This window comes from Mirounga angustirostris, unplaced genomic scaffold (assembly GCF_029215605.1).
Source record: "Mirounga angustirostris isolate CCGP_5_RB_7025 unplaced genomic scaffold, mMirAng1.0.hap1 SCAF_8, whole genome shotgun sequence".
In the NCBI taxonomy this organism is placed as follows: Eukaryota; Metazoa; Chordata; class Mammalia; order Carnivora; family Phocidae; genus Mirounga; species Mirounga angustirostris.
The window spans coordinates 93,361,067-93,381,111 of record NW_026991716.1 but is presented as its reverse complement, the minus strand read 5'-3'; the positions used below and the strand labels follow the sequence as shown (position 1 = coordinate 93,381,111).

The window sequence follows — 20,045 nt, the reverse complement described above, 5'->3', positions numbered from 1 at the left end:
TCCTTTCCTTTTTGCTTCTTTTGTATCAGTTGAGGATTCCTCCCCCCGCGCCCCCCCCCTTAGTACAGTTTCCTCCCATTCTTATTTGGAAATTATATTTTTAAGTGTTTATTATTTTAGTGGTTGCCTAACTATTTTAATATTTTCACTTAACACAGTTAATCATTATCTTCCTGCCTCCTGAACAGTATGAGAACCTTAGAAATCTTTTCATTTTATCCTTTTCTAGTTCTGGGATCCAGTTCTAGCCTAATCCTTTCCCTCCCACAGATTAGATTATTGTTACTATAAACAAATTCATGTAGATGTACCCACATATTTACCTATATATTTGCTCATTATTTCCTTCTTTCTGAAGTACATCCTTTATAATTTTCTTTAGTGCTGGTCTGTCAGTGTTAAAGTCTCTCAGTTTTTGGTTGGCTGAAAAATATATCTTATACTCATTCTTAGGTATTTCACTGCGGATATAATTCTTGATTTGAAGTTGTATCAGCACATTGATGATATGATTCAACTATCTTTGGGGGTTTGGTTTTTTTGTTTGTTTGTTTTTACTGCTGTTGAGAAGCACATTTATAGGTGATCTTTCTTCTCTGTTTTTAAAGTTTTCTCTTGCCTTTGGAGTTCTGCATTTTTACAATCATAGTTCTACATGTTGATTTCTTTTATTTATCCTGCTTGGGATGCACTTGGCTTCCCGTAGCTGAGCACTGCCATCTTTAACAAAATTCTCAGCTATTATCTCTTTGGAAATTGTCCTCTCCTTGCTCTATTATTTTCTTCATGAATTCTCATTAGGAATCATAAAACCCTTAACATTTCTTTCATAATTTTTGTCTCTTTCTGGACTGTATCTTGGAAAATGTGTTTAAATCTATTTTCCAGTTCAGTGATTTTTTCTATTGGGTCTAAGCAGCTGTTTAGACCCCTCATTTAAAAAGTAATCATTTTATTTTTCATTTCTTGAAGTACTTTTGGTTCCATTTCAGATCTGCTTGGATGTCCCTCACTGTCTCTTGTTCCATGCTAATATTTACAAGCTCTTTTTTAAAAATTTCATTAACCATATAAAAATTGTATTTGGTCACTCGTAATGTCAGTATTTGATGTCTGTGAGGCGCTGCTTTTGGTGTCTGCTGCTTGCCTTTTCCGGGTTTCCCTTCATGTTTCTTCCTAGGCTTTGGGATGTTTTTCTCCTTTGAGCTTCTCATTGTCTTCATGCTTTCTTTCTGGGGATTCTTAGAGGCCAAAGTTGAAGATGAATTTGTGCAGGGAAGATTTGCATTTGCTCTTTCTAGTCAAGTCACCTGCTTGTACTACCAACTTGGGATCCTTTTATTTTGAAATACTCTATTATTAGAGTTTAACTTTTTTTTTTTTGGCCACACAAGTGGTATGAATCCAGATAGAGACCTGTGTGAGACCTATCTGTGCTTCCTGATTCTTAGGGAAATTTTGTTTTCTTTCTGTCTTCCCAGTATCAACCATAAGATAGCCAATGTTCTTGCTGTGGCACCCCTCTTTGAATAAAAACTTAAATTTATCTTTACACTGAGGATATAACCCCTTGGATTTTTAGTTTTATGCAAGGATTCTCCTAACAGATTCCCTACCTTGGGCATTCCCTGAGCATTATCCCAGAGTTGAGATTCAGGGTCTCCAGAGTCTGACAGAAACTCTCAGCGTAAAATCTGGCTTTGGAACTTGCTTAACCTACCAGGGTTCCTGTTTTCACTTACTTTTTTTGAAAAAAGATTTTGTTTATTTGAGAGAGAGAGAGAGAGCATAAGAGGGGGGAGGGTCAGAGGGAGAAGCAGACTCCCCGCTGAGCAGGGAGCCTGATTCGGGATTCAGTCCCGGGATTCCAGGATCATGATCTGAGCTGAAGGCAGTCACCTAACCAACTGAGCCACCCAGGTGCCCCTTCACTTACTTTTTGAGATCTGAAAATCCCTCCTGTTTGTGTTGGCTCATTGATCCATTTAAAAAGATGAGGGTTTTTTGGTTGGTTTAAATTAAAAAAAATTTTTTTTTAAATAATCTCTATGCCCAAAATGGGGCTCGAACTCACAACCCTGAGATCAAGAGTCTCAGGTTCCACTGACAGAGCCAGCCAAGTGCCCCTAAAAAGATATTTAAAAAATATTTTAATCAGGGGTCACCTGGCTGGCTCAGTCCATAGAGCATGTGACTCTTGATCTCAGGGCCATGAGTTCGAGCCCCATGTTGGGCTTAGAGATTACTTAAGGAAATAAAAGAAAGAAAGAAAAACTTCAAAAATCTTTATCAAGCATTTTAGTTATTTTAGTTGAGACTGTCATTCAGGGTATCTGTATTAGTTGGGTTCTCCATATAAAGAGATTATATTATAGGGGCGCCTGGGTGGCTCAGTCGTTAAGCGTCTGCCTTCGGCTCAGGTCATGATCCCAGGTTCCTAGGATCAAGCCCCGCATCAGGCTCCCTGCTTGGCAGGAGGCCTACTTCTCCCTCTCCCACTCCCCCTGCTTGTGTTCCCTCTCTCGCTGTGTCTCTAATCTGTCAAATAAATAAAATCTTTAAAATAAAAAAAAAAGAGAGATTATATCATATGTAAGAGGCAGACAGAAAGAGAGAAAGATTTTAAGGAATTGGCTCACAAGATTGGGCGGGGGGAGAAGCTGTAAGTCCAAAATCCATGGAATAGGCTGGGAGGCTGGAAATTCCAGTGAGAGTTGATGTTGCAGCCTGGAGTCCAAAGGCAAGTCTAAAGGCAGAATTCCTTCCTCCTAGGGGACCTCAGTCTTTTCTTTTACGGCCTTCAACCGAGTGTTTGAGGCCCACCCACATTATGGAGGGTAATCTGCTTTACTCAAAATCTGCTTTAACCACATCTAAGAAATATCTTCACAGCAACATCTAGACTGGTGTTTGACCAAACACTGGGCACCATAGCCTAGCCAAGTTGCCACATAAAATTAACCATAGCAGCATCTAATTTACCAAAGTGCTGGAAACAGAAACCAGAGGTATAATTTTTCATGATGAATTGATAGCACAATGAAAGGGCACAATAATGTCATGCTTAGAGGCTTCCATGCAGATAGGTCTTAGGCGACAGTGGGCATTTTCTTAGGAGGCTGACAGACTTCTGTTTTCACAGTCTAGTGCTTACCATAGACTTGTAATGCTTACTATGGGTGGTGGCAAATGTGCTCTTCCATATAAAATTATAAGAAAAGGAGGATACACTTAATTGCCTCAAGTTATAGGCCATAATGATGCAGTCTAGCTTGGAAAAGTATATTATTTACTCAAACTTGCCAAAATTCAGTAAGTATCTTATAAAAATACAAAGAAAGCCAAACTGAGGAGAATACTGCATTGCAGGGTATCAGAATAATGATCATCCTTGTTTTAGAATCTAAAAGGTGTTTTCAGGTGATTAAAAAAATTCTTTTTCTTCTCCTCCTCCTCCTTCTAGACATTCATGATTTCTTAGAAGACAGATGACAATCAAAAATTTAAAATCCACAAATTACCTAGCTATCCACATACAGAATGTTGGTACTTTCTTCACAGTGAATAACAGTAGGCTCACTTATAATGCTTTTCAGGTTTGGAAAAGCTTTTTTTTTCTATTTGATTTGGGGGAATGCCTCTGGGGAGGAACATGTGGGGAAATAGTGTCAGCCGTCAGGAGGAAGGGAGGCAAGAGAATCTTGCAGCCTTGCTGTTCTTCTATCTTGCTTTCTCCCCCTTTTTCCCTCCCTGTCATGAAAAATTGAGCAATGCCTTAGCACGAAGCATTATTGCATAAAACAGAACAGTGAAAGTCTAAAAAAGGAATTTCAAAAGAGATGCCTAGACTTGACAGAGACTGGAAGAAAATATGAATGGATGGTAGAAGTATCAGTTATTGTCTTCTTTATATTCTTCCCTATTTTTTCAAAGGTTTCTACAACAAACACAACTTTATACTAAGAACATAAATTGCCCTTCCGTTTATTTTACAGAGCAAGAACCTAAAATATCTTGAGGATTTTTTTAGAGACAAATGGGTTTTCCCTATGCACGGTGTATAAGACTAAGTTTTTTTTTTTTAAAGATTTTATTTATTTATTTGACAGAGAGAGAAACAGCGAGAGAGGGAACACAAGCAGGGGGAGTGGGAGAGGGAGAAGCAGGCTCCCCGCAGAGCAGGGAGCCCGATGCGGGACTCGATCCCAGGACCCTGGGATCATGACCTGAGCTGAAGGCAGTCGCTTAACCAACTGAACCACCCAGGCGCCCAAGACTAAGTTTTTATACAGTATAAAACCATTTCCAAATAACCAGTCCAGTGTCAGAAAACTTGTTTTCATGCTAGCAAAATTGAAACTCACCAAATGGTAATACATTAAGATCATTTGCTAAGTTTGCATGGACATTTTTAATATTTTAGATTAATCCTCAAGAATTTATGAACTTTTCATTTTATTAGCAAATTTCAATAATCTGCTTTGCTAAAACTAAAATATTTTTTCCAGCTTCTCATTTAAGCTGGTATTTTGTTTTTGAAATGTATAGCTGTCTCTAAAATTTGTTACCTCTTTCAAATCCTTACAGTCTATATATAGGCTAACTGTATTTAGAACTCTTAGAATTCCAAATCAGGAGGCAAGTTGATTTGTAAAAGCTATGATTCTTTGGACTGCATAATTATGGAAAGACCAGAAAAATCAGTTTAGAGGCAGAGAGGCTCAAGGTAGTTCCTTCTGGAGAGTAATCACATAAAACAGGAAATGTGCAAATCTGTGAACACAGATACATTGTTAAGTTTCTCTGTAAAGGGTAACTACTGGCTGAGTTAGAGAGGAATTAGTATTATTGGTAAGACCTCCTAGGACTTGACTGGCTTATCTTGAAAGGAGAAAAAGAATACTAAAAGGTTAGGTAATAAAAAAAAAAAGTAGTTCTGCACTGGCATTTCATTGTTCTTCTCTGGAAAGTTATAAGGATAGTGCTCAGTGACCTCTCTGAAATGTCACAAACAGCAGTGGCATCTGGATTAGTAGAGAAATTAACATGCAGAAGAGACTTCAAAGGCTGCTACACAGATCCAGAAAATTCTTTAATGTATCTGTATACATAAATTGCATGTATACTAAATTAAGCTCTATAAAATAACTCTAGATAGACACAGAGCCGCCTTGTTTGGTGGGTGGATATGAGAAGGGATGCTGGACCACCTGTAGTTCTTAAAGTTAAACTGATCTTTCACCCGGCAAAGCAAAATTCAGAATGAAGACTTAAGAATTTCGGAATCTAGACTCTGTCGCTTTGCTGAAAAACATTAAATATACTAACTACAGATTGATGTACTAAAAGAGAAGGGAAGGAGAGTTGAGAGAAATAAAATGGAGGTGCAAAACAGGAAGAGAGAAGGGAAGAGAATAAGAAAGGGTGAAGGGGGACAGGAAAAGAAAACATGAATTGAATGAAGGGATTAAATTGGGGGGAATGGGGAATAATGCATCTCCACAGGGCCCCTCTTCCCATGAACTTTTAAAATAGAGAACCCAACCCATAAACAAGATGTAACCTTTCAGCAGAGAAAACATCCAACTTTCTTAGTTGTTAGGAAGTCTCTTCACATTGGGAGGAAATCTTCCCCCTTGTGGGTGGGTCTCACTGATGTTAAGAACAAAGAAAAAGGAATTGATACTAGGGGTGGTGTACAACGGTGAGGTTGCCATCCATTATTTCTGGCCCAGTTTGGTGATATCTAATCCTATTGATGCCTGGTATTAGAAGACTCTATTTCTATCCTACCCCCTGTTCTCTCTATTTTTGTGGGGCATGGTTAGGGAGTTGGCGTGAATACATAGAATTGATCCTAACGAGATTTTCTAATCTCTCTAGCAAATCACGTACTTGCTCATCTCCTCTCCACTTTTTCCTGGCCCTAGTATTTTTCTCACAAGAGCGAACAGGGAGACTAATGAAGCATATTGATCTAATGGAAACTCGTGACCAGATACATGATCGAAACCTGGAAGAAAGCACTTGAAAACTGCGCACTTTTCATTTTCCCCATGCTTGTCCTTTCTCATCATGTTTAATGTCTTGGCTAGTGGGAAATATTTTGCTGCTTGTCCATTGTTTGTCATGTGTTATGTGATGGAGGGGTCTCGTGTGCTGTAGCAGCAGAAAAAAAGAGCAGCCTGTCCCGGGCTCTCCTTTCAAAGTCCCATTAACAGGTTATGCGATGCTGGATAAATCACTTAACTAAGGAGGGCTGAAGTCTGGCCCGTAGCATAACCCTACCTACCCCCAAACAATTGGTGGCTCAGTTTGTATCCTATCAGTATCAGTATATGTTAAATTTCAGGCAAAATGAAAAATATTGCACTCAAGTAAGGTGTGTGTTATAAATTGGTAAGTGGAAAGAAGAGGTGAAGGAGACGATTAAAAAACTTGTAACATAGGCTGAAAGCTGACTACTTAACTAAAAGGCCTTTGGTATTATAAACTTAATGGAGTAACTGAAAAAATAGCAAAAGTTTAGAAAAAAAAATATTGTTCCAGTCTAAGCCACTTACAGTACTTTAAATCTATTATATTTTAGTAGATTTTTTTTCAGGTACTCATAGCCTTGAAAAATCTTATGATTGCTGAATCTGAAATTTTTTTTTAAGATTTTATTTATTTATTTGAGAGAGAGAGAGAGTTAGAGAGAGCATGAATGGTGGGGAGAGGCAGACGGAGAGGGAGAAGCAGACTCCCTGCTGAGCAGGGAGCCCGATGTGGGGCTCGACCCCAGGACCCCAAGATCATGACCTGAGCTAAAGGCAGATGCTTAACGGACTGAACCACCCAGGCGCCCCTAAATCTGAATTTCTAATTATTTCTTGTTTCAGAATCTGAAAGTTGTGAATCCTTTCTTATTTAATTTTATAACAAGAACAAAAACATATTTGAGACATAATTACTCAAGATTTGCTCATGCCAACTGGTAAGAAATTTCTATCTCTTGTGATGAATGGAAATAATGTCCCCAAATACAATAATGGTAATAACCACCACCACCACCACAAAACAGCAATAACTACCTGTTATTGACTCTTATTATGTCCCAGGGACTTTGCAAAATTTTAGTTCTCTTATCTCATTTAATCCTAACATACATCCATAAGGTAGTTTCTGCTTCAGCCTCATTTTGCAGGTAAGTAAACAGAGGCCTATTTTAGGGACTAAACCCACAATTGCTCATGAGAAAATGCACCATGATACACTCATTCATTTATTCTGTAATGTGTGTAGTCCATCTGGACATGTTGGCACTGAGACATAGATGTGGACACTGGCCTCATAAAGTTTACAGTCTACTGGAAGATAAAATCTCCACTCATTTTTGCTGAAATAACTGCAAAAATGCAGATCTAATTAGACTAAAAATTATCTTTCTTTTAACGAATTGCCCATATGTATTTTTGAAGGTTGGCTCTTGGTTGTACGGTAATCCTAGGATTTTTTTTTTTTTAAATTCTAGGATCTTTTAAAACACTTATAATTATGGGAGGCATTTTTTTAATGTTTCATAACAACTTTTTGAGATATAATGGACATACCGTTAAGTTCACCTTTTTGAAGTGTACAATTCAATAGTTTTTAGTATATTCCCAGAGTTGTGTGCCAATATTCTCAAATTCCAGAGCATTTTTATCACCCCCAAAAAGAAAATGTATTTCCATTAGCAGCCACTTCCCATTTCCCCCTCCCACTCATCCCCAGAAACCACTAATTTATTTTCTGCCTCTATGGTGCCTGTTCTGGATATTTCATATAAGTGAAATCGTATGCTGTGTAGCCTTTTGTGTCTGGCTTCTCTCACTTAGCATAATGTTTTCAAGGTTCATCCTATTGTAGCATGAATCAGGACTCCATTCCTTTTTATTGCCAAGTCATATTCCATTGTATGGATGTGCCACATTTAATTTACCCATTTATCAATGGATAGACATCTGTGTCATTTCTGCTTTTTGGTTATCATGAGTAATGCTGCTATGAACATTCCTGTGTGTTTCTGTGTGGATGAATGTTTTTACTGCCCTTGTATATATGTCTAGAAGTGGAATCACTGGGTTATATGGTAACTCTATGACTAACTTTTTGAGGAGCTGACAGTTGTCCAAAGTGGCTGCCACATTTTACATTTTCATCAGCAATGCATGAGGACTCCAGTTTTTTCGCATCGTCGCCAACACTCGTTATTGTCCATCTGTTTGATTATAGCCATTCTAGTGGGTGTGAAATGGTAGGTATCTCATTGTGGTTTTCATTTGCATTCCCCTAATGACTAAAGACATTGAGGAGACATTTATTTTTATGATTTTAAAAAGTCTTGACTAGAGGAGTGCAACAGAACTATCCGAGGAGTTTTACAAGACACTATCTGGGCTTCACATCACTTCAAGTGGTGAAAATATATGCCAGGATGGCCTATCAATGTTTGGAATGATAGAAAACCCATTCAAAATGGCTTAAGCAATGAGGAAAATCATTATTTCACATAACAAGAAGTACAAGGTCAGGGGATTACAGAGCTGTTCTCTACAACCACTCAGTACTATCATGGGGATCCAGCTTCCTTCCCGTTTTTCTATTGTGTGACCCTATCATGCCCATTTTATCTGTAGGTTTGCTGCCTTTGTAGTAGCAAGATGGCTGCTGGAATTCTGGGCGGGCTCCCTGGACCTGAAAATGTCCAGTGGAAGAGAAATCTTTCTCAGAACCTCTAGCTATCCTTTCTTATATCTCATTGGCCTAGATCTGTATCACATGCTCAAATCTAAGCCAATCACAGATAAGAGAAATGGGAATTCCATGTATATGGTTTAGTTGAGGTGGGGATTTACTCCCTTCCTAAATGGGAACTATATGGGAGTTCTGCTAACAGGGAAAAAGGGAGAAATGAATGTTGGATGGGCAACTAACAATGTCTCTGTTATGTAGCTATAGGCTACAACATCATGATGATGGAAAATATTAGGTTAGATCTTGAAATTGCTGCTATTGGATCATTGACAACACTAATTTTATATGGTTCAGCCTAATAATTTCCAATGCCATTTGACAGATTGGGCTGAAGCGTGGGGAGAGGATAATATTGGCTCCAGGTTTTAGTTCAATCACTTAGAATGGCTCATAAAGCGTGAATCACTTAAATTGATTGATACAAGTAAATCAGACTCTTGTGAGCAAAAAGATTTTGCGTAATACAAGATCTTATTTGATTTCTTTATCTCTTTCTTGGCACATCTCAAATGTTAGGAAATCTATCCATAATCCCAAAGCATCTGTCCCGATGCACGTGCTGACGAAGTCTGTGAACATTTTATTTATACAGACTTAACGGTTTGTTGAATTTTAATTTTGAACAATTAAATCACAGAATGCATTATTCTGTTTTCATTAAAAAACATTTGAAGATTTCAAAGAGAAAGTGACTGTGTACCTTCCATTTTAGGGGTCTTTTAAACGAGGCGGACTTTGAGAAATCTAAAATAAGTTATTTAGGATGTAGAAATGAACAGAAAGCTTTTAAGATGGGGCTACCCTTGAATTGCACAGAGATGTACACAGAGCAGATTAGAAAATGGCAACCTTTCCCCTTTTAAATTCTTAAATTCACGTATTTATTTTTTTTTTGAATAGGCAACATATTCACACAGTATAAATTCAAAATACAAAAGTTATACAGATGGCTTCTTCCCACAGCTGCTCCTCAGCCACTCAGTTCTCTCTTCCCAAGACAACTGCTACCAGAAGAAAATTTTTAGGAGTATTCAGACCATGCCTTTCCCGCCATATAGTAGCATAGTGTACATATGGTTCTGCTCCCTTTTGTTGTTTGTTGTTTACCGAACAGGTTATTTCGGAGACCATGCCAAATTGTTATGAGCATCCTCATCTCTGTTTTTATGGCTGCGTAATGTTCCACGGAATGGATGTACCATATTTCTTTAACCAGTCCCCAACTGATGGACATTTGGAGTGCTTTCAACTTATTATAAGCAGTGCTGCAAAGAATAACTTTATACATATGTATTTTGCACATGTGCAAGTGTATCTTAGGGAAAGTTCCTACAGAGGAATTGGTGTATCAAAGGATGTATGTTTTTGTAATTTTGATAAATGATGACAAATTACCCTCTTGTCCAGGGGGTTGCAGCAATTTAAATTTCCACAGCAATGCATGAGAGCACTGGTTTTTCCTACAGGTGGCAGCTTTCCAGAAGAGAGGTCATAAAGATGCTCCCTGCACCTTCATTCTAGGTGTGTGGGCAGGACCCCAAAAGGATCTTGTTCCCATTTTTAATAACACAGAAAAATGCTCACGATATGGTATTAAAGAACCAAAAAAGGATACAAATCTGAACTGTGTGAAAATTTGGGGGTGCGTAGAAAAAGGAATGGAAAGACAGAATTAAAATATTGACAGTGTTTAAAGTCTTTGTACTTTTCTACAATTAGCTCTTGTTCTGTTTATAATCAGAAACAATGCTCAAGTCACCGCTGCTGTTGTCCTTGGGTTAGGAATCTCATTCCCTTGCAAGATAACTCAGAGGAGTTCCCTTTCAGTAAAGCTCTCCTATAACGAAGCCTCCAGCTTGGTTCCGTTTTAGGCTGCACACCTATCTGCTCTTCCCTCAGTGTCTCCTTTGATTGGTCAGAGATGCTAAGGAACAGCAGCTACAGCTCATCTGCATAGTCTGGCAAATCCACCAACGCTAAAATTCCAACAGGTATATGTCTTACTTAAAAAAAAAAATTGTTCTCATTTGTCAATTTCACTGATCACGGTGGGGTTTCATCTTGCTTTTCAGCTTTTCCACTACCATGATTTCCGTTTTTCACTAAGATCATTAAAATATTTCTGAACCCCCCCAAAACCCTTCTATCCAGAAAAAGATCTGCTCATTTGAGAGTAGTCTTTGGATCCCCCAGGCAGTTCATCCCCCAGCCCCGGCAAGAGGATTTCCTGAGGGAGGTGACTCAGAGAATCCGAGCCTCTGGCCCTGTCCTGCACTCCCGCTGCATAAAGGCCCATAGCTGTTGCAGTTGCAATTTTCTCTCTAAACCCCACTCCTTTTGTTGACTTGCAGAGGCTTACATTCCAAAAAAGGTAATTTGAAAGTGCTGCTGAATTTAGATGCATTTTGCTAATTTGTTTTTATTATGCATAGAAATATTGGTATAAAAGGTGTTTCAATTATTTTCTAAGGGAGGGACCTACGCATTCTCCGCAACCACAAAGCTTTTAAATGGAGTTATTTTTCTCGGCTTATAATCGTTCTCCCTTTTAAGTACCCCAGCAGAAAAAGTAAGTTTACTGCTCCTCGCACAATGGGCCTCTTCACTTTTTAGGTTTGGGAGACCTGGGTGACCTACGAAAGTTAATTAGAAGGTTAACAAAGACGAAGACAGAGTCGAATCCATCGCCTCTCCTTCAGCCAAAGATGTCATCCATTAATTAGGGAAATCGTTAAGGTGGCCTTTATAGAATCCATAGAAAATCTGCCGTTGGCGGTCGACAGTTTTGATCAGATTTTCCTCTCCCCAATAATACTATGCTTAATAGTACGAAAAGCAGAGGGCTGGGGTGGGGAGAGGGGAGAGGGGAGGGGGTGGGAAGGATGTGTTTCAGCAACATTACAGTTAACCAGCCTCTGATTGTGACGGCTTTGATTCTCAGGCTGCCCCGCATACTTGCTCCATGATGTAATCCTTATTGAACCTGGAAGCCGGGCGAGCGGCAGGGAGGCGGGAGAAGCTGCCGCTCCCGCCTGGCAGCCGCAGGAGGCCCTGGAGTTAGGAGCGCGGCCCCAGTGGGCCGCAGACGCTCTCTCCGCAGCGCCGGGCCTGCCGCGGCCCCGCGGGCTCCCGCCGCCCCGAGGGCGAGGGCAGCCCGGGAGCCGGGTGGCCGCTTCGGGTGGGGGTAGCTGTCCGGCCCCGGTGGGCAGCCGGCCTCTCTTCGTTGGTTGGAGGAGGAAGATCTCTCCCCGTCCTCCTCCCACCCTGTTGCTTCTCCGCCACCAACACACCAGCTCAACTAAGGAAACGCTTCGGTCTGACTAGCTCTTTGCCATCTTGAGAACCACACGGCTCTTAGAAAGTCTGGGTATTTGTTGGTGGTTGCATAGACGTGACCTCCCTGCATCCCAGTTTCTTGCCTCCTCTCAAACGTCTTGAACCTAGCATTTCTGATTTAGGCAGTAAAACCTTCAGGATTTTTGTTTTGGTATTACATATTTAAAGATGGTGTTAATTCTGAACATGAGATGCCTTTAATTTTTTAATGTGGGACTTTTTTTTTTTTTTTTTTTTTTGGACACCATTTAAACCATTCTTAAGTGTAGCCCTTGCCCATTGGTGTATAGTCATCACCACCGTCCATCTTCCTAAACTGAAACTCTGCCTGCCTTGTGAGGCTTAGTTTTGAAACAACATTGCAGGGTTGGTTCCATGGTTTTGTAAGTTATCAATAAATTCTCTTTCAGGGATTAGCATCTTTTAAGGAGTTGAGAGTTTTTGCATAGTTCTTCATGCCAAAAGCTGGAGCAATGTAATGCAGCCCTTGTTTACCATGCAAAACATTTCCATGTACTTTTGCCTCTTTCTGGATTGATACTGAGCAAATGCTGCATGAAATCTCACTCAGACAGTAGTAAATGGCCATTGTGGTTTGCCTTATTAGCCCCGTAGCAGAGTGAGAAAGAATTGCTGTCCCTCAGAGAAGAGGGAAGTGTCACTCTTAGCTCTTAGCATTACCGAGGAAAGGACCAGAACTACTATAAATCTACAGAATCATATCTGATGATCACCTACACCCAGGCCTTAGTCTCTTCTTCAGCTAGGGTGGAGAGGAGTGTCGTCCCCACATTCATCCTCCCAGCCTCTTCCTCCTCCTCACCCACCGCACAAGAGGCCAAACTCAGGGCCCAGACCAGGGCGCTAGGACAGCCCTGGGGAAAAATAAGGGTGATGTGCCCCCAACTTCCCAGAAGAAGAAGTAGTAATTATGAAAAATCAGCTAAATGATAAAAAGTGCATGGAATCAAAAGCCCATGAGTTATGAAACATAAACCATAGATTCGTCACCAACACCAAAGCTTAAAACAAAACCCCACCATTGCCATATCCAGAGCATCTCCATTTCCCCCAAATGCTTTGATCTCAGTTTTACCATGTGTGTACTTAGCACATATATTGTTGAATTGCTGGCTATTCCTTTGCTGTTACAGCTAGCAATGTATAAAGGGCCCTCAAATAATTGAATTAAGAGACTGTTAGTTGTTCGTTGGTGGTAGCTTTAGCCTGAGTCACATAAAGCGCTCCAGAGTGGCTGCTTTGCTCCACTAAGTTTGCTTGCTGAAGGACATCTGGCCACCTTGACCGCATGTTAGAGTGCACCAGCAGCTTAAAATTCCCAAGACAGGGCGCCTGGGTGGATCAATCAGTTGGGCATCTGCCTTTGGCTTGGATCATGATCTCAGGGTCCTGGGATGGAGCCCCACATCCTGCGGGGGGCCTGCTTCTGCCTCTCCCTCTTCTCCTCCCCCTGCTTGTGCTCTCTCTCTCTCTCAAACAAGTAAATAAAATCTTAAAATATATATATATATAAAACTCCCAAGACAAGAGCTGCACCTCAGACCAACTACATAAGAATTTCTGGGGGTGGGATTAGCGTATGGTACATTTTTCAAGCTCCCCAGGGCATTTCAATTTGCACTTACTAATCCAAGGTAATTTATGAGATTGAGAACTGTGATGGTTTATGTGTCAACTTGCCTGGGCCACAGGGTGCCCAGACATTTGGTAAGACATTATCTTGGATGTGTCTGGGAGGTGAACATTTGAATTGGTAGACTGAGCAAAGCAGATTGCCCTCCCTAATGTGCGTCTCATGAATCAGTTAAGGGACTGAATAAAATTTAAAAAGCTGAGTAAGAGGGAACTCCTCCTGCCTGACTGCCTTTGAGCTGAGACATCAGTTTTTTCCCCTGCCTTTGGACTTAATCTGAAACGCTGATTCTTCCTGGATCTTGAGCCCACCAGTGGTTGACCAAAACTACATCACTGACTCTCCTGGGTCTGGCTTGCTGACTGAAGATCTTGGGACTTGTCAGCCTCCATAATCGCTTGAACCAATTCCTTATAATAAATCTCTTTCTGTATAGATACACATCTTATTGGTTTTGATTGTTTGGAGAACCCTGACAAATACAGATTTTGGTACCATGAAGTGGGGTGCTGCTGTAACAGATACTTAAAAATGTGGCAGCAGCTTTGGAACTAGGGAGTGAGAGGAGGCTGGAGAAATCTGAGGTGCATGCTACAAAGATGGATGTTAAAGGCAATTCTAGTGAAGCCTTCAAAAGAAAAGAGGAGAGGGCGCCTGGGTGGCTCAGTCGGTTAAGCGTCTGCCTTTGGCTCAGGTCGTGATCCCAGAGTCCTGGGATCCAGTCACGCACTGCATCGGACTCCTTGCTCGGCGGGGAGTCTTCTTCTCCCTGAGGGGCCCTCCCCTGCTTGTGTGCGCTCTCTCTCTCAAATAACTAACTAAATAAATAATCTTAAAAAAAAAAAAAAGAGGAGAGCTGGAGAGAAAATTTCCATCTTTTTAGGGAACACATCAATAATTGTGAACAGAATGGTGGTAGAAATGTGGATGTTAAAGGCCATTCTGGTAAGGTCTCAAGTTAAAATAACAAACAGGTTATTGGAAACTGGAGGAAAGATGATCCTTGTTACAAAGTGGCAAAGAACTTGGCTCAACTGTGTTCTACTGTTCTGTGGAAAGTTGAATTTGTGAGTAGTGAAATTGGATATATAGCAGAGGCGATTTCTAAGCAAAGTACTGAAGATGAGAGGAGAGAAATGTGTTGAAGAAGGAATCCTTAAGCAAAAATAAAACCAGGACTTAAAGATTTGGAAAATTTTCAGCCTATCCACATTGAAAAATGAAGAAGGTATTCTGACAAGAACCGAAAGGGTGTGGCTGAACAACCCTTTGATAAGGAGATTAATGTGCTGTGAACTGTGGAACTCATCAGCCATCTCACAGAAGCCAGAAATAGAGATGGGATTATGCCATCCAAAACACTGACAGCTTCAAGAAAATGAGACCGAATGAAGGAAGACTGCTAACATAGGTTATCCTTCAAGAAAAGGGAAGAGCAAGCCAGAAGGTGGTTTATAGTTCACGAGGGCTACTACTCCCATCACAGGGCCAGGGGGCAAGGCTATTTCCTCTTTGGTTTCAGAGGGCAGGGTCCTTGAAAAGAGCCATCCATGGTGGGGGCCCTCAGCAGAGAGCTAAAGGGGTGGGGCTCCCCACAGAGACTTGAGGGTGACACTGTCACCCCAGTGAGCCTGGAGGGCAGTGCATCATACCAGAGGATTCTTCTTTTTTTTTTTAAGATTTTATTTATTTATTTGACAGAGAGAGACACAGCGAGAGAGGGAACACAAGCAGGGGGAGTGGGAGAGGGAGAAGCAGGCTCCCCGCGGAGCAGGGAGCCCGATGCGGGGCTCAATCCCAGGACCCCGGGAGCATGACCTGAGCCGAAGGCAGATGCTCAATGACTGAGCCACCCAGGCGCCCCCAAAGAGGATTATTCTTAACCATTAAGAGCTAATGGAATTTGTCTTGCTAGGTTTTAGGCTTACTTGGGACTCACCACCCTTTCCTTCTCTCTGGTTCTTTCTTTTGGGGTGAGAATGTCTGTTCTACACCTGTCCCACCATTGTATTTTGGAATCACATAACTTGTCTGGTTTCACAGATTCACATCTGGAGAGGAAGGTTCAAGTGTCACTCATGTCTGATTTAGATGACACTTTGGACTTTGGACTTTAGAGTCGATGCCGGAATGAGTTAAGACTGAGAGTTGTTGGAATAAAGTGCATGTATTTACATGTGAGAAGGACACGAATTTGGGGGGGGCAGGGGTGAAATGTTATGGACTAAATATTAGTGTCCCCCCTCCATTCATATGTTGAAGCCCTAACCCCCAATGTAACTATATTTGGAGATAGGGCCTGTGACGGGGTAATAAAAATTAAATGAGGTCATGAAGGTGGGTCCCTAATTCAATGGGGCTCATGCCCTTATAAAAAGAGGAAGACACTCCAGAGCTTTCTCTTCCTAATGTGAGAGGACACAGAGAGAAGGCAGTTATCTTTAAGCCAGGAAGAGAGCTCTCACCAGAAACCAAACTGACCAGCACCTTTAACTTGGGCTTGCCAGCTTCCACAACTATGAGAAAATGATTTTCTGTTGTTTAAGCTACACAGTCTGTGGCATTTTGTTATGGCAGCCAGAACAGATTACTAAAAGAACCATATAAAGTAGACACCAATCACTGCCATAACCCATATCCCCCTCTAAAATTGTCTGCTGTAGGACGCCTGGCTGGTTCGGTCGGTATAGTAGGCAACTCTTTTTTTTTTTTTTTAAAGTAGGCTGGTGCTCCACATGGGGCTTCAACTCTTAATCTTGCGGTCATGAGTTTGAGCCCTGCCGTGGATGTAGAGATTACTGAAAAAATAAAATTGTCCACCGTGGCTTGCCCTGCGGGCCACACGCCCCCCCCGTCCTCTGCTTAATGGTCAGGGGTGAGCACATGGCCCAGGATAGTCCATTCTCGGGCTCCTGAAACATTTCTGGCATAAACCCCACAAATCAGAGCTTCGTTTTGGTTCATAAAATCTTATTTTGCATTCTCTGGGGATAACTTTTAATTCTCTGGGGATAACTCAAGTTAGGGTGAGTTAGCTTGGTCAGATAATCTTAATACCTACCCAAGAAGCTTGAGGCACTTTCCAAAAAGAATGGGCCTAAGAAGAGTATAGCAGTTAGAACTTTTCAGAAGCAAAGGTCACTGTGGGAGTGTAGGCCACCCATGGTGGGGGGGTGGCTTAGAAGTAGGTGAGAATGGAGGGATTGAAGGATGCTAGACACACTTGGCTTGCATGGCAATTTCCCTCAGGACTTGTGATTGATTCTCCACCCTTTCCCATCCAATTCGTCTTGAGGGCAGTCTTTGTCATACTGTCCTAATCCAAGTAAATTTGATTGTAAGGATAAAAGACCCATTCAAACTTACTTATGCTGGGGAAGGGGTGGTGGTTATTGGATGGATACAGAAAAAGTGTAGCTGGACTTCTTGGGAAATTGCAACTATTCCCTACTCATTCTCTCTGTCTCTGTCTCTCTCTGCGGCCCAGTGGCTTCTTGTGCTAGTTCCCCATGAAGGATGGCCCACCACCCCCTTTACTACTACAAGGTGGGATGGGCCTGGCAGGGGGTGTAAGTCACCAAGCATCTACTGAGGAAATGCATGCTGAAAATTTCTCTTCAGATTGTTAGAACTATCCAAAAATGCCTTATTTTTTCTATTTTGAATCTTAGATAATTACACTTAAATTTGGATTAATGGGTAGATTGGGGAGTAAAGTATTCTGACTCATTTTCTGATAAAACCTTTGTGTTAACCAGAAAATGTTTTATTAAAAAAAAACAACAACAAAATTTCACTGGATGGTATTTCTAAAATATTTACTTTCCTCTCCTTGTAAGATCGTGACAATATTTGCTCCCTCTTGGTGACATGTGAGTTTAAATAGCAGTTCCTGTGGAAGAGATCCCAAGGAGAAATGGAAAGAGTACTGCATTTAGGGGGTCAGAACATCCCCGTTCATCTCTGCTGTACCATCAGAGGAACCTCAGGCCCATCACGGAGACTCTCTGAGCCCGACTTCCCTCATATGAGAAAGAGAAGATGGAGCTGGTAATACTTGTCTTTTCTTTTTATCTCAGGGTAATTATTTTAAATTTAAATGTGAAATTAATTAGTAAATTAAAAGCACAAGTCACTATTTCAGTCTTTGGCATATAGGACTTGCTCTATAAATGTTGGCTGAGTGACTTCTACGATGTGAGCAATCTCCACGTATGAGGGATAGGAAATTGGCTGAATCTGGGCAAGTCCCAGATCATATTCTGAAAAATTATTAGTTTTTTTAATATACTAAATTCCTCATAGGAGCTAGTTCTATTAGCTTTTCCTTTCACAAAGTGAGAATGTAGGGCATCTCATACCTGTCAGAACAGCCAGAATAAAAAAGACAAGAAATAACAAGTGTTGGCGAGGATGTGGAGAAAAAGGAACCCTTGTGCACTGTTACATTGCACTGTTGGAGGGAATGCAAACTATGGAAACAGTATGGAGTTCCTCAAAAAATTAAAAATAGAAATGCCATATGATCCAGTAATTCCAATCCTGGGTTTTTACCTAAAGAAAAAGAAAATATTCATTTGAAAAGATATGTGTATCCCTAGGTTCATTGCAGCATTATTGACAATAGTCAAGATATGGAAGCAACCCAAGTGTCTATTGATAGGTGAATGGATAGTGAAGATGTGGTGTGTATATACAATGGAATATTACTCAGCCATAAAAGAGGATGAGATCTTGACTTATTTGACAACATGGATGGACCTCGAGGGTATTATGCTAAGTGAAATAAGTCAGATAGAGAAAGACAAATACCATATGATTTCACTTATATATAGAATCTAAAAAACAAAACAAATGAATAAACAAACAAAAAGCAGAATCAGACCCATGAATACAGAGAACAAACTGATGATTGCTAGAGGGGTGGGGAGGATGGGCAAAATAGATGAAGGGGAGTGGAAGATACAGGCTTCCAGTTAAGGAATGAATAAGTCCCAGGATTAAAAGGTACAGCACAGGGAATATAATCAATGATATTGTAATAGCATTTTATGGTGACAGATGGTAGCCACCCTTGTGGTGAGCATAGAGTAATGTATAAAGAGGTTGAATCACTGTGTTATACACCTGAAACTAAAGTAACATTGTGTGTCAACCATATTCAAATAAAAAAAACTGAGATGTAGAAAAAATATCAGATAAATTGAGGGTTCCTTTCACCGAGTTCAGATTCAACTGCTACTGTACAAGAAAGTCATTAATAATATATTCTGAAAGCTTATCCAACAAATATTAACCAAGGACCCTGGGAATATATTGTTGAACAGAAACAGACAAGAACCCTGCCCTCATAGAGCTGATGAGCTGGTTCTCAAAACACCCTCACACACACACATACACACACACACACGCACACACACACACGCACACACACACACACGAAAGGCACTGGGGAGATGCTCCACCTCACCTGCCCAGTTTTCTCAGTCCCTGCCAATGTTACTTTTGACCAAGGTCTGGGAGGAGGTGGAGGAAGCAGATCAAACACCAAGGTCCAGTGGACCAGAAGAGGACTGGGGCCTGAACATAAATCCCAAATAAAGATGTTTAGATCACTGCCCTTAGCTGGGGAAGGGGGGGTCTTCTTTTCACTGGGGCTGGAACACCCTCAGTGACTCTGTATATAATGGTATCCAAATGTCATGTCTTGGCTTAACTTCAATTTGACAATAGCCAACACTTCTTGAGAGCCTATTAAAGGTCAGGCACTGTGCTGGACCCTTTCCAGGTTTTGTCTTTAATCCTCATACCTATCTTGCAGGGTAGATACTCTTATCATCCTCAATTTGCTTATGTGGGACTGCAGCTGTAGGGGACACAGGCAAGGTCACAATAGGTGGTTACAACAGAACTAAACCTGTCCTATCTTACTTGAGTGACTTCCCTCTTCCTGCCAAGCCACACAAGGTCTTTACTCCTTTCTAAACAGAATAGTGGGAACCTTGTGTTTCTATGCTTTGCCACAATGGCGGAAAAGTACACGTTTTTCAACATATAAAAGGATAATGGTAACAATAGCCAATATTAATTGAGCAATTACAATGTACCAAACAGGATTCTAAACTTTTTACATGTATTAATTCATTTAACCCTCACAAACCTATGATGTGGTTACTCTTGTTACATAATATTATTTATCTATTACTTTATAGATGAGGAATTGAGACACAGAGAGGTTAAGTAATCTGTCCAAGGAGACTCAGCTTGCGTATGGTAG

At 40.8% G+C, this 20,045-nt stretch overlaps 1 protein-coding gene across 1 annotated transcript in view; it reads right to left on the bottom strand.

The window, feature by feature from the left end:
• Positions 1–20,045, bottom strand: part of NR2E1 (nuclear receptor subfamily 2 group E member 1) — a 112,135-nt gene that overhangs the window by 36,011 nt on the left and 56,079 nt on the right. The window lies entirely within an intron of this gene.